The sequence below is a fragment of the Pongo abelii genome, chromosome 17 (assembly GCF_028885655.2).
Source record: "Pongo abelii isolate AG06213 chromosome 17, NHGRI_mPonAbe1-v2.0_pri, whole genome shotgun sequence".
In the NCBI taxonomy this organism is placed as follows: Eukaryota; Metazoa; Chordata; class Mammalia; order Primates; family Hominidae; genus Pongo; species Pongo abelii.
This window is the reverse complement of record NC_072002.2, coordinates 42,168,953-42,179,367: the sequence shown is the minus strand read 5'-3', so window position 1 is coordinate 42,179,367 and position 10,415 is coordinate 42,168,953.

The following is a 10,415-nucleotide window of genomic DNA, read 5'->3' as shown; positions in this document are numbered from 1 at the left end:
AGAAAAACTTAGTCATGTCTAATTCTAAGATCCAGATTTTGAACAACTACATTTTCTTTTAAATGTCTTTATTTTAATTATAATAAAATGTTCATAAAGATGGATTTTTACCTCTAATATACCAAAATTTCAAACTTCGGTTGTAAATTTTGCATGTTTTGGTAAAATTTCAAGCTTTTAATGTATTTGAAAGTTGACCCCACAATTTCAATTCTGTTAATGTTCCCAGAAAAGAGAAATAAAATGAAATTTGAGGATGTTGGCTATCCTCATATGAAGTTTACTCATATTTGAATATGAATGAATGTAACTATTTTGCTTGCACATCTTTTCACCAGCACATTCAGTTGGCATTAGTAAAGTTTCCTTTTGAATTAGAATATCTCTAAAACTTGAGAGTGTTTTACTTCCATAATAAAATGCCAGTCTTCTACCTCAAGTTTTTTTTGAGCCCAGGCAGAAATAACTGAAGTAATTCAAAAGGGAGGAGAGGGGCGGCACAGTGGCTCAGCCTGTAATGCCAATCCCAGCACTTTGGGAGCCAAGGCAGGAGGATCACTTGAGCCCAGGAGTTTGAGACCAGTCTGGACAACACAGTGGGACCCCATCTCTACAAAAAATAGAATAAAATAATTAGCAGAACATGGTGACACATGTCTGAAGTCTCAGCTGCTCAGGATGCTGAGGTGGGACAATGGCTTGAGCCTGGGACATTGAGGCTGCAGGGAGCTGTGATAGCACTACTGCACTCTGGGTTGGGTGACAGAGTGAGATTCTGTCTTGGAGAAAACAAAAGGGAGGGAGGGGAAAACAGTATAAGAAAGAAAAATACATCAGCTATGAAAGTGTGAGAAACAGATTGTTTTACTTATTAAAAGGAATCTGTAGGTAGTCAGATTCATAGAATAAAGAATGCTGTACAGTGTAGTGAAAGAGAAAGGTTTTCAGCCAGGAGCCCTGCATTTGTGTCCCAGAATCGCCAGTTACTCATGAATATGCACCACGGCATCTGCATCCTTATCTGTACAATGAGCATATAACAATGTCTGCTTGTCTATTTAATTTAAAAGGCTATTATGAGAGGCAAAAAGGAAAAGGTATATAAAAGACCTTTGTAGAATGTAAATGTATATAGATATTAATTTTGATCTTCTAACCTTGACTGATGGTTATCACAGCAGTTGTTCATTATGTGTAAGTCTAAGCATTGAGTCTATCCCTTCAACTCTGTCTTCCATTGTCAAGAAGAAGTGAAATTAAAAACATAAAACCAAACACATCTGGACTTCCCTTGATGATCTATTTTCTGTCAATATTACAGTTGTGTTTATAGTGCAACAGAATAATATAGCAATTCACATAAATCAATGAGTGCAAGTTTTAGTGAAGCCTTCTTAAAAGGGCTTTGCTAAGTTTAATCCTTTAAATGTGAAATGAAAAAATAACTTGCTTTTTAATTCTTAAGAGACAAATTTTGTTGCATAAGAAACTATAATGAATAAAGAAAATGTATTTCACATCGTACTTTAGCCCAGAAAGATAGCCATTGAACAACAGACACTGATTGGACCTCTGTTGTGTGCCAAACACCATGCTAAGCACAGGTCTATAAAGGTCATTAAGACTTGTAGTCTGCCCTCAAAGACTTTCTGGTCTAATGTAGAGATAAGTCATGTGGCCAGACACTACACAAGGCAGTACCATAGTGGAATGGACCCAATTCTACTGGAGCTACTGAAATGAATATCTGACTTCATCTGACCTACCTCCTTGTCATGGTGATATGATTTGGCTCTATGTCCCCACCAAAATCTCATGTCAAATTGTAATCCCCAGCGTTGGAAGTAGGCCTAGTGGGAGATGATTGTTTCATGAGGGTGGTTCCCAGTGGTTTACCACTATCCCCCTATGCTGTCTTGTGATAGAGTTCTCATAAGATCTGGTTATGTGAAAGTATGTAGCACCTCCCCCTTCACTCTCTCTCTGTCTCTCCTTCCAGCCATGTGAACATGTGTCTGCTTCCCCTTTGCTTTCCTCTATAACTAGAAGTTTCCTGAGGCCTCCCCAGAAGCAGAAGCCTCTACAGCCTGAAGACCTGTGAGCCAATTAAGCGTCTTTTCTTTATAAATTACCCAGTCTCAGGTGTATCTTTATAGCAGTGTGAGAATGGACTAATACACATGGCAATACTTACTGTAAGTGTGGAAGGCTAAGTTTCCCAAACCCAAGGGGGGAAAAAAGGAACATTCACAAAGGGAACAGCATAATACAAAAACATCAAGGTGTGATCTCAAGGCATGTTCTGGGAATGGTCAAGTAAAACACTGGAGGGTAGAGCAGCAAGGAATGAAGTTTGCTGGAAGTTGGGGCAGTTTCAGATCATACTCAGACCTGTGTAGTATGCTAAAGAATTTAGATTTTTATGTCTTGGGTTATAAAAAGCTGAGTAGGAATTTGAAATAAAGGAAAGATATCATCAATTGACATTCTTGAGTAGTCACAGTGGTAGTTCTGTGGAGTCTGCCGGGCCCAAATAAAATCTTCCACTTGCTTCCAGTGCAGACACGACTCTGTTCCAGACTCTTGTACCAAATTAGTTAATTGATTAGTTAATTTAATTAATTACTAGTTCCAAAAATCCTGGGATCAAGGACCAAAGAAAACACAGCTGCGTGATTATTTCATTGTATGTTAATATTAATAGGATGTTTCAATGTTTACAGAGATGATGTTTTATCTAATAAATGTATTATTAAAATTAGTATATTGCCCTTTAAGGGAGATGCTGGTTTAGAAAATATCTGGTCTTTAGGGCAAGAAAGGGACATCTTGCTAAAATAGAAAAAGTTCTCTGAAAGAAAATCATGCAGTATCAAAGAGACAATAAACCACTCTGATTCTGATAGAGAAAGAAATCTATTCCTTGCAGTAATGGAACCTTCATTGGTTTGAAAAGAAATCTGTACGTCAAAGCAAAAATGGCACTCAGATTGCTCTCAGAATCATGTCAGAAGGCAATATGGAGTTAACTGACACAACCTACTGGCTAGTTTGACAGACATCGATACAGACAGCAGCATAAACTAGACCTAAAATGGAAGCCGACAGAACCAGGAAGGAAAACAGACCTTAGAGTGACCATATGCATGTGAATGTGTGTGCTTCAGCACTACTGATGTAAGTAAAGAAAATGGTATTAATAGAGGAATCATAATAGTATTTGGTGTATTTTATCCTACGTGTATTTGTTAGAATGCAAAGAGTATAAACAGGCCAGTCATCTCACTATTTCACAGTTGTGAGAGAAAAACTGTATTTACTGGCTGATAACATATTTTCTTTCTTTAATTTATGTTATTTCAGTGAGACTGTTCACATGGATCTCAGATAAGCTCTTCAATCAAAGCTACCTAAAATTATCACCATTTGCTAATATACCATGGCCTTCAAGTCAACAAGTTCTGATAAATTCTTACCAGGTTTGGAAAGTCTTAGTTAAGTATAATTTCAAATTTCTTAGAAAATATGCATTGAGGTGTCATGCCATTTTGTTTAAATCCCAAATACTTGTAGCTTGCTTTTCCTGAAACAATCATTGATTCGTCAGTCAGTTTCATAGCTTAGTGACTTCGGGCATCCGAAACAGGTTAGAATTACAAGATGTTTGATCTCTCAAAGTAAAAGCCACTGTGTTGGGCCCCAAGACTGCTTTTCTTCTAACATAGTCAATATTTCTCTCTCTCCCTCCTTTTCTTTCTTTTTTTCCAACCTAAGAACTAGAATTAAGTATATTCAAACAGAGAGCTAGTTATTGTAGCAAAATCATAATATTCAGGACATGCTATAGGGGTTCAGGAATAATACATATTATGATTTATATTGGTCATGTTGATGACTATACAATTATTTCACAACATACCTATATATTTTATAGATGAATAGTTGAAAGTAAAGAGGACCTATTTCCATAAAGGCCGGAGTATATGATTTTGCTGAATATGCTCTTGAACCAAGATATTCTTTTGATTAAATACATAAATTCCCTTTATATATGAAGTTGATCTTAGGTACAATAAGGAGGAAATGCATTTTGGTTTGGTTTATTTAATATTACCATCAGTATACCTCCTGTTTAATGGTATGTGTTAATCCAAAAAAGAGATAAGACTTGAGATGCTGGCTTTTCATTTTTTTTCTACAGAAAACCTGGCCCATACAGAGCTTACACCTATGACCTTGGCTTCGTGGGCACCATGATCTCAGCAATGCATCTATCATGCCTGCCTTTGGACCTAGTGAGTATGAACCACATTATATCAGAGAAGAGTGCCAGGGTCAACAATTAATATTTTAGAGTTACAGCCACATATGAACCTATGTACTTGCATTTTCAGCAATATTACAGCATAGTATTATTTATCTCTAAAATAAAAAATGCATGAATATATTCTCTGGCTTGCTAGTAAATATGATTCCAAGTGGGCAAATATTATTAATATATCTGGATCATAAGTAGTAGGATTTAAAAGGCATGATTACAAGCCAAAGCCAAATCTAACTTTCCCTTAAATAAAGCTCTAGATTTATTTGAATGATATTTAATTGATCAATGATAGATACTAAAAATTGATGAATAGAAGTGATCAACCTAATTTATCTCTTCGGTAAGTCAAAACTTCATATCAGTAATTTGAGAGTTAAAATCAAGGCATCTTGTATTGCTTTCAAAGGTCCTCTCACCATTTACGTGGTTTACCACAGCAACAGCTATGTTTGTCTGACATGATTCAGCTTTCAGGCCAAAGTATATGAGGCTGATCCTAGTTTGATTCTGAAAATATGTAGTTGCAAACAAGACTACAACTCTGTCATGCTCATCTCTTAATGAAGGCAACACGAACATGGAGTTATTCAATAGCCATTTTCCATCATATGAACTGAACAAAAAGAGCTGGTCTGCAACTGGAGACTCAGCAACTGCACAGAGACACAGAAATGACAGGAGACAGCTGAGTTTTTCAAGGCAGGCAGTCCAGTGCCTCTTTCTCAGACATTCCTCAGTGCCAACCCCATTGCTGTGTATAGCTTACAAAAGAGATCTCTAAGTCCTTGCACTAAATTGGACTCTTTGCTTAAAACTATTCAGGTGATTTTTTTAAACCTATGACCAAAGTAGTGCTAAGAAATATAAACAGGAACCAAGAAGTATTCAAGAGAAATCAAGAAAGGTTAATTGGTTCATAATCCCCAAAGAGTCTGGCATAGGAATTTCTTGCAAAATGAAAAGTAAATTTAATTTAAATGTTTGATTTATGTACATAATATCAGTCAACTGTCATAAAGGGATGGTAGAAAAGTTTCTAGTAAACACAGTCTCTCTTATATAAGAAAACCAAAAAATAAATGCGTCATTTGACAAGGGTAAATTCAGATATTATGTTAACAGTTCACCCAAACGAAGGCATGTCAGTCTGCATGTGGGGCAGGTGGCATTAATTTCTTAGAATAAGCAGATTAAAATGAAATATAAATTTGATTCTGCTTCATTTGGGGAAGACGAGATAGTGCCTAGCTTGAAACAGAGGCACCATATGGAGATAAGCATAGGCAATGAGAAAGAGACGTGAAGAAGGCACTTTGCCAACTATTATGACTTTTAATCTGTTTGCCAATTGTGTCCTAGATACCTCTAAAGGCCTTACTTTTTTACCTCTGAGTTTTCAGGCTACAGCAAGAATATGAATATGTATAAAGGGGGATAAATGATTCAACTAAGATTTATTCTGTTAGCTAAAGAGAGCTAGAGCCAATTTCATATTTGCATTTTTATCACCACCTCTTTAAATAAGATTACATAAATTCAAAATTATCTAGTTGTTTTCCAAAACTTTTTTGCATCAAATTTTGAGTTAAATTTATATTTGAAATAATGGAAATCATTTTTCTGGGCCATTACTCTTTTATGCTTATGGTATTTGGTAGAATCTTTACATTTCTGTTTTTGTCATACTTTTTCAAAGAATATTGACCATACAATGAATATTTTGATTTCTAAATTGAAGACTTGTGGTTGGTTAATGTCTACTCAGTAACACAGTAAGTAACTCAATGAGACATAATAAGTTAACTGGTTCATACATCTAGCACAAATGGATCAAGTTTCATGTAACCAGAAAACACAATGAAATAGGACATCTTAATCCTTCAATTATTGTGAATAATCGAATTGACATTATATTTTGATGTTTTCACATATTCATTAGATATACATGTGTTTTTCTGTCACTTTCTGGGCCGACATTGTTGAGAAATCATTAACAAACAGAAATATTGACCTTATGAACTGGGATTTGAAAATGATAGATGAAGAGTTACAAAGATGTTATCAATTTTCAAGATCTTTGCTTCAGGAAATTACATTTCAGCTCGTCACTCACTGTTATTTTTATAAACAAAAAGAAATGGTTATTGCTGGTATAATTATAGGATGCACTTCAGAGACTGATATTGTTGCACAGCGAATAAGGCACTACATAAATCAGAACTTTAGAAACAGGCAAGTTTGCCACGTTGCTTCAAGAGTACTTGTGGGCATAATGCTCTCTCAATGTGAACAACTCACTCCCATTATTGTTAATAATATTTTCTCATATAGGTATCTTAGAGAAGAAAACCATTTTCCTTTTATTGGTTGCCATTTCCATATTTCTGAGTGAGTGCCAGCTCTTTGCCATTTAAAATAAAAATACTAATTTACATTTAACTAAAACACTGATTTAAACGTGTACTAAATCTCCCCATAACAAAATGATGAGCTACTTAAGACTAACTATACTAGTTTTAATGTGAGAAAAATGATGATGCCTAATTTTGAAATGTTAGTGAATTATTGTTATTTAATTGCTCTTCATGAGCTCAGCAATAGTACCACTTCCCTATAACCAAGTAAAGAATATCTTATAAACTGCAAAAAATTTTTACTGTATTTTTTATAAAAAGTAAACCTCAAATATTAAGCACCTGGTGACGTGATAAACCAGAAAGACAAAGGGCCTATCATCTCCACTCAGGTCTTAGGACCTAAGGACCTAAGTACCTAGAAGAAATGAAATTGGTAGTGTCAAATCAATCCCTATTAGATATCAACTAACATCAATATACCATTACACATAATTCACACGAAGAACAACCAACTAAAAACAAGTTGAGGATTGTTGTTTTGGAGACATAAATTGCTTATCAGGTTCTTATGATTGAAAAAGATAATTTCTTCAAGTCAAAAGGAGTATTAATGACAGGCAAGTGCAACAGTTAAAAGGACAAAACAGAAGCTCACTGCAGTGATGGAGAAAAGAGAATATTTGCTGAAATTGGGGAGTATTTGTAAGCATAAAGAAAAATTGGATTTTAGGTAACTTGTCACTAGTAAAATGATGATGCATGATATGCATGAAAGGCAAACACAAGGTATTGAAGGAGCAATGAGTCCGTAAAATAAAGGTATCAGAAATAAGTATGCAGGGAGGGATTACATTCTATACCCATAGAGTTTGTTCTTGATCACAAAAGCTAAGACTGTAAAATATCTTCAGCTTACTACTGCTTAAGTCACAATTTCTTCAACCGAGGAAATAATAATAATAACCATACATTTCTGTAGCATTGTTCTGAGTATTAGATGAGTTAATATAGGTGAAGCACTTTGAACCATGCCTCAAATATACAGTAAGAATTCAATAAATATAGCATGTGCTATTTTTATTTTTATTATACTACTTCTTCATGAGAAAGAGAGAGCTTGGAAAACGACCGCTTTCCACATGATGAGCCCCGTATATTTATATCAAAAAGTTATAACATATTATACAACACTTGCAAGAGTGTATACAACTCACAATTTGAACTTATTGAATTACTTCTGTTTTTAAAGAAAGGCTTACTTCCCCTTTACTAGCAGTTAGGTAAATATCAATATCTAATCAAATTCAAAATTAAATATTTGTCTCTAAAAGTGTCCTTACAAGCAGTGGGTCATAGTGTGTCACTTCTCTCATATTCCTCAAAGCCTCCTGGAAAGGCCTACTGAAAATCTAAAAATTACTAAACATGCCCCCAAAACAGAAAAAATGTGTCACATAGCCCAGAGAAAAGCAATTAATAGTACTCAACTCTCACATAACTTTGTAGCAAACAAAGGGCTTTTTTAGGACAATAGCATCCTTTTATAATGCCAAAAATGATGCAAATATTTGCTTCTTTTGAAATCTGGTTTCAACAAACATTTTTGAATAAAATAACTGAGCTGGGCACTAATAATAGGAAGATAAATCAGACATGGCATATGGCATCAAGGAGTTGACAGTATATTGGGGGAAACAAGTGCATGAAAGTACCTAAAATCGAAATTAGATATTGACAAGTGATTAGATCGAAGCAGAAATACATTGCTTCAGGAACCTAGAGTTGGGGTATCAGTTTCTACTGGTCATGGATGGACAAAATTTTACAAAGAAAATGCTGTCTTATGGATATGAATGGGAGGATAATTGGAAATCAAGACTTGGATCACAGAAGAATGATAAAGTCTAAAGCTAAAGATTTAGAAAGACATTAATATAGGAGATAATAGGGGTCAGTAGAGGTCATGGCTACAGATAAAATTACCCAAAGATATATTAGAAAACAAAGAATAAATCTAGACAGAATCCCTAATATCTGGTATAAATTGATTAATGGATCTTTGTCTTATTTCATGCAGAGGACCTGAGTGCATAATAAGGTTCATTTTGGCAGATTTCACTTTTGGTGACTGCAAAGTAGTTAATATAGGACTAACTTTCCTTTATATAATGATTCTAAACTATAGGCAACTATTAGCACTGGGGAGAAATCAAAAGCAAGCAAAAACTGGAGAAGGATTGGTCTTTGAAAAAGAAGATCACTGGGTGAGATTTTGTTTACATAGCATTTTGCTTGAGGACACATCCAGTCCCCTGTCCTGGAGCCACTTAAGCACAAGCAGAAAGCCTTGGTCTTATTCAAGAAGTCAGAGGTTAGGAATCAGGACTGCCAGATGGTGGGATACTGAGAAGTCCCAGGTCAGAGGAACATGTCACAAAAATGTGTGAATAAACTTTGCTGATCTAAACATACACAGGGAGTCTCTAAAAGACTAACTAGAATTAAGAACTGGAAGAATGAGAGAAAGTTTTGTTTCAGCTATTGTTCATCACAGGAAGAAGGGAATTTCGAGTATAATTAATTGCTTGCTAAAACAAAAATAAATACATTCAGAAGAGTATAACAGAATCCAGAATCTCTACCACATATCGTCCACAATGTTCAGTATATAATAAAAAAATTACTAGATATGCCCCCAAAACAGAAAAAATGTGTCACATAGCCCAGAAAAAAGCAATTAGTAGTACTCAACTCTCACATAAATGAGATATTGGAATTATTGAACAAGGACCTTAAAGTAGCTATTATAAATATGTTAAGGTTTTTAAGGAAAAACGTGGAGTAATACATTAACAGTTGGAGAGTATGAGAAAGAACCAGATAGAAATTTTAGAATTAAAGATACAGTATCTGAAATAAAAAATGTCCTGATTGGCTTAATAGCATATTAGAGATGGTAGAAGAGTCAATACGCTTAAATATAAATCAATAGGGAGTATATAATTTGAAGAACAGAGAGAAAAAATTTAATTAAGAAGATTATCCATGGCATGTGGGACATCAAGTGGTCTAACATATATGTCACTGAAGTCCTAGAAAGAGAGGAGAGACAGAAAGGGTCAGGATATTTTCCAAGTTTTGTGAAATATGTAACTTGCAGATCCAGGAAACTCAGTGAACCCTAAGAAGTTTAAGAACATAAAATTGCACCTAGACACGTTGTAATAAAATGTTTGAAAACCAACAATAAAGAGAAACATTTTGAAAACAGGTAGATTAAAATGACACATTGTATACAAAGATATAAATTAAGGTCAACTTTCCTTCAGGAACAATGTGAGCCAAAGACAATGGAACATCTTCGAACTGCAGAGAACTGCAATCTGGCAATCCAGAATTCTATATCCAGTTGAAATATTCTTTAAAAATGGAGGTTTCCACTTTAAGTTAAACAAAAGACCCTCTACCTACAGAAAAAGTATGGCTTGCTGAAGGCTTAGATGATCATTAGCATTTTTTGCAATTAAGTATTTTAAAATTAAAGTATGTACATTGATTTTTAGTCATAATGCTACTACACACTTAATAGGCTACAGTATAATGTAAACACTATATTGATCATAGAGTTAAATGGAAAAAAAACTATACATATTCTAGAAAGCAACATATGAGAATAGCTTTACAGTAGGCAGGAAAATACTTCTTAGATACAGAAAGCAATAACTGCAAAAGGA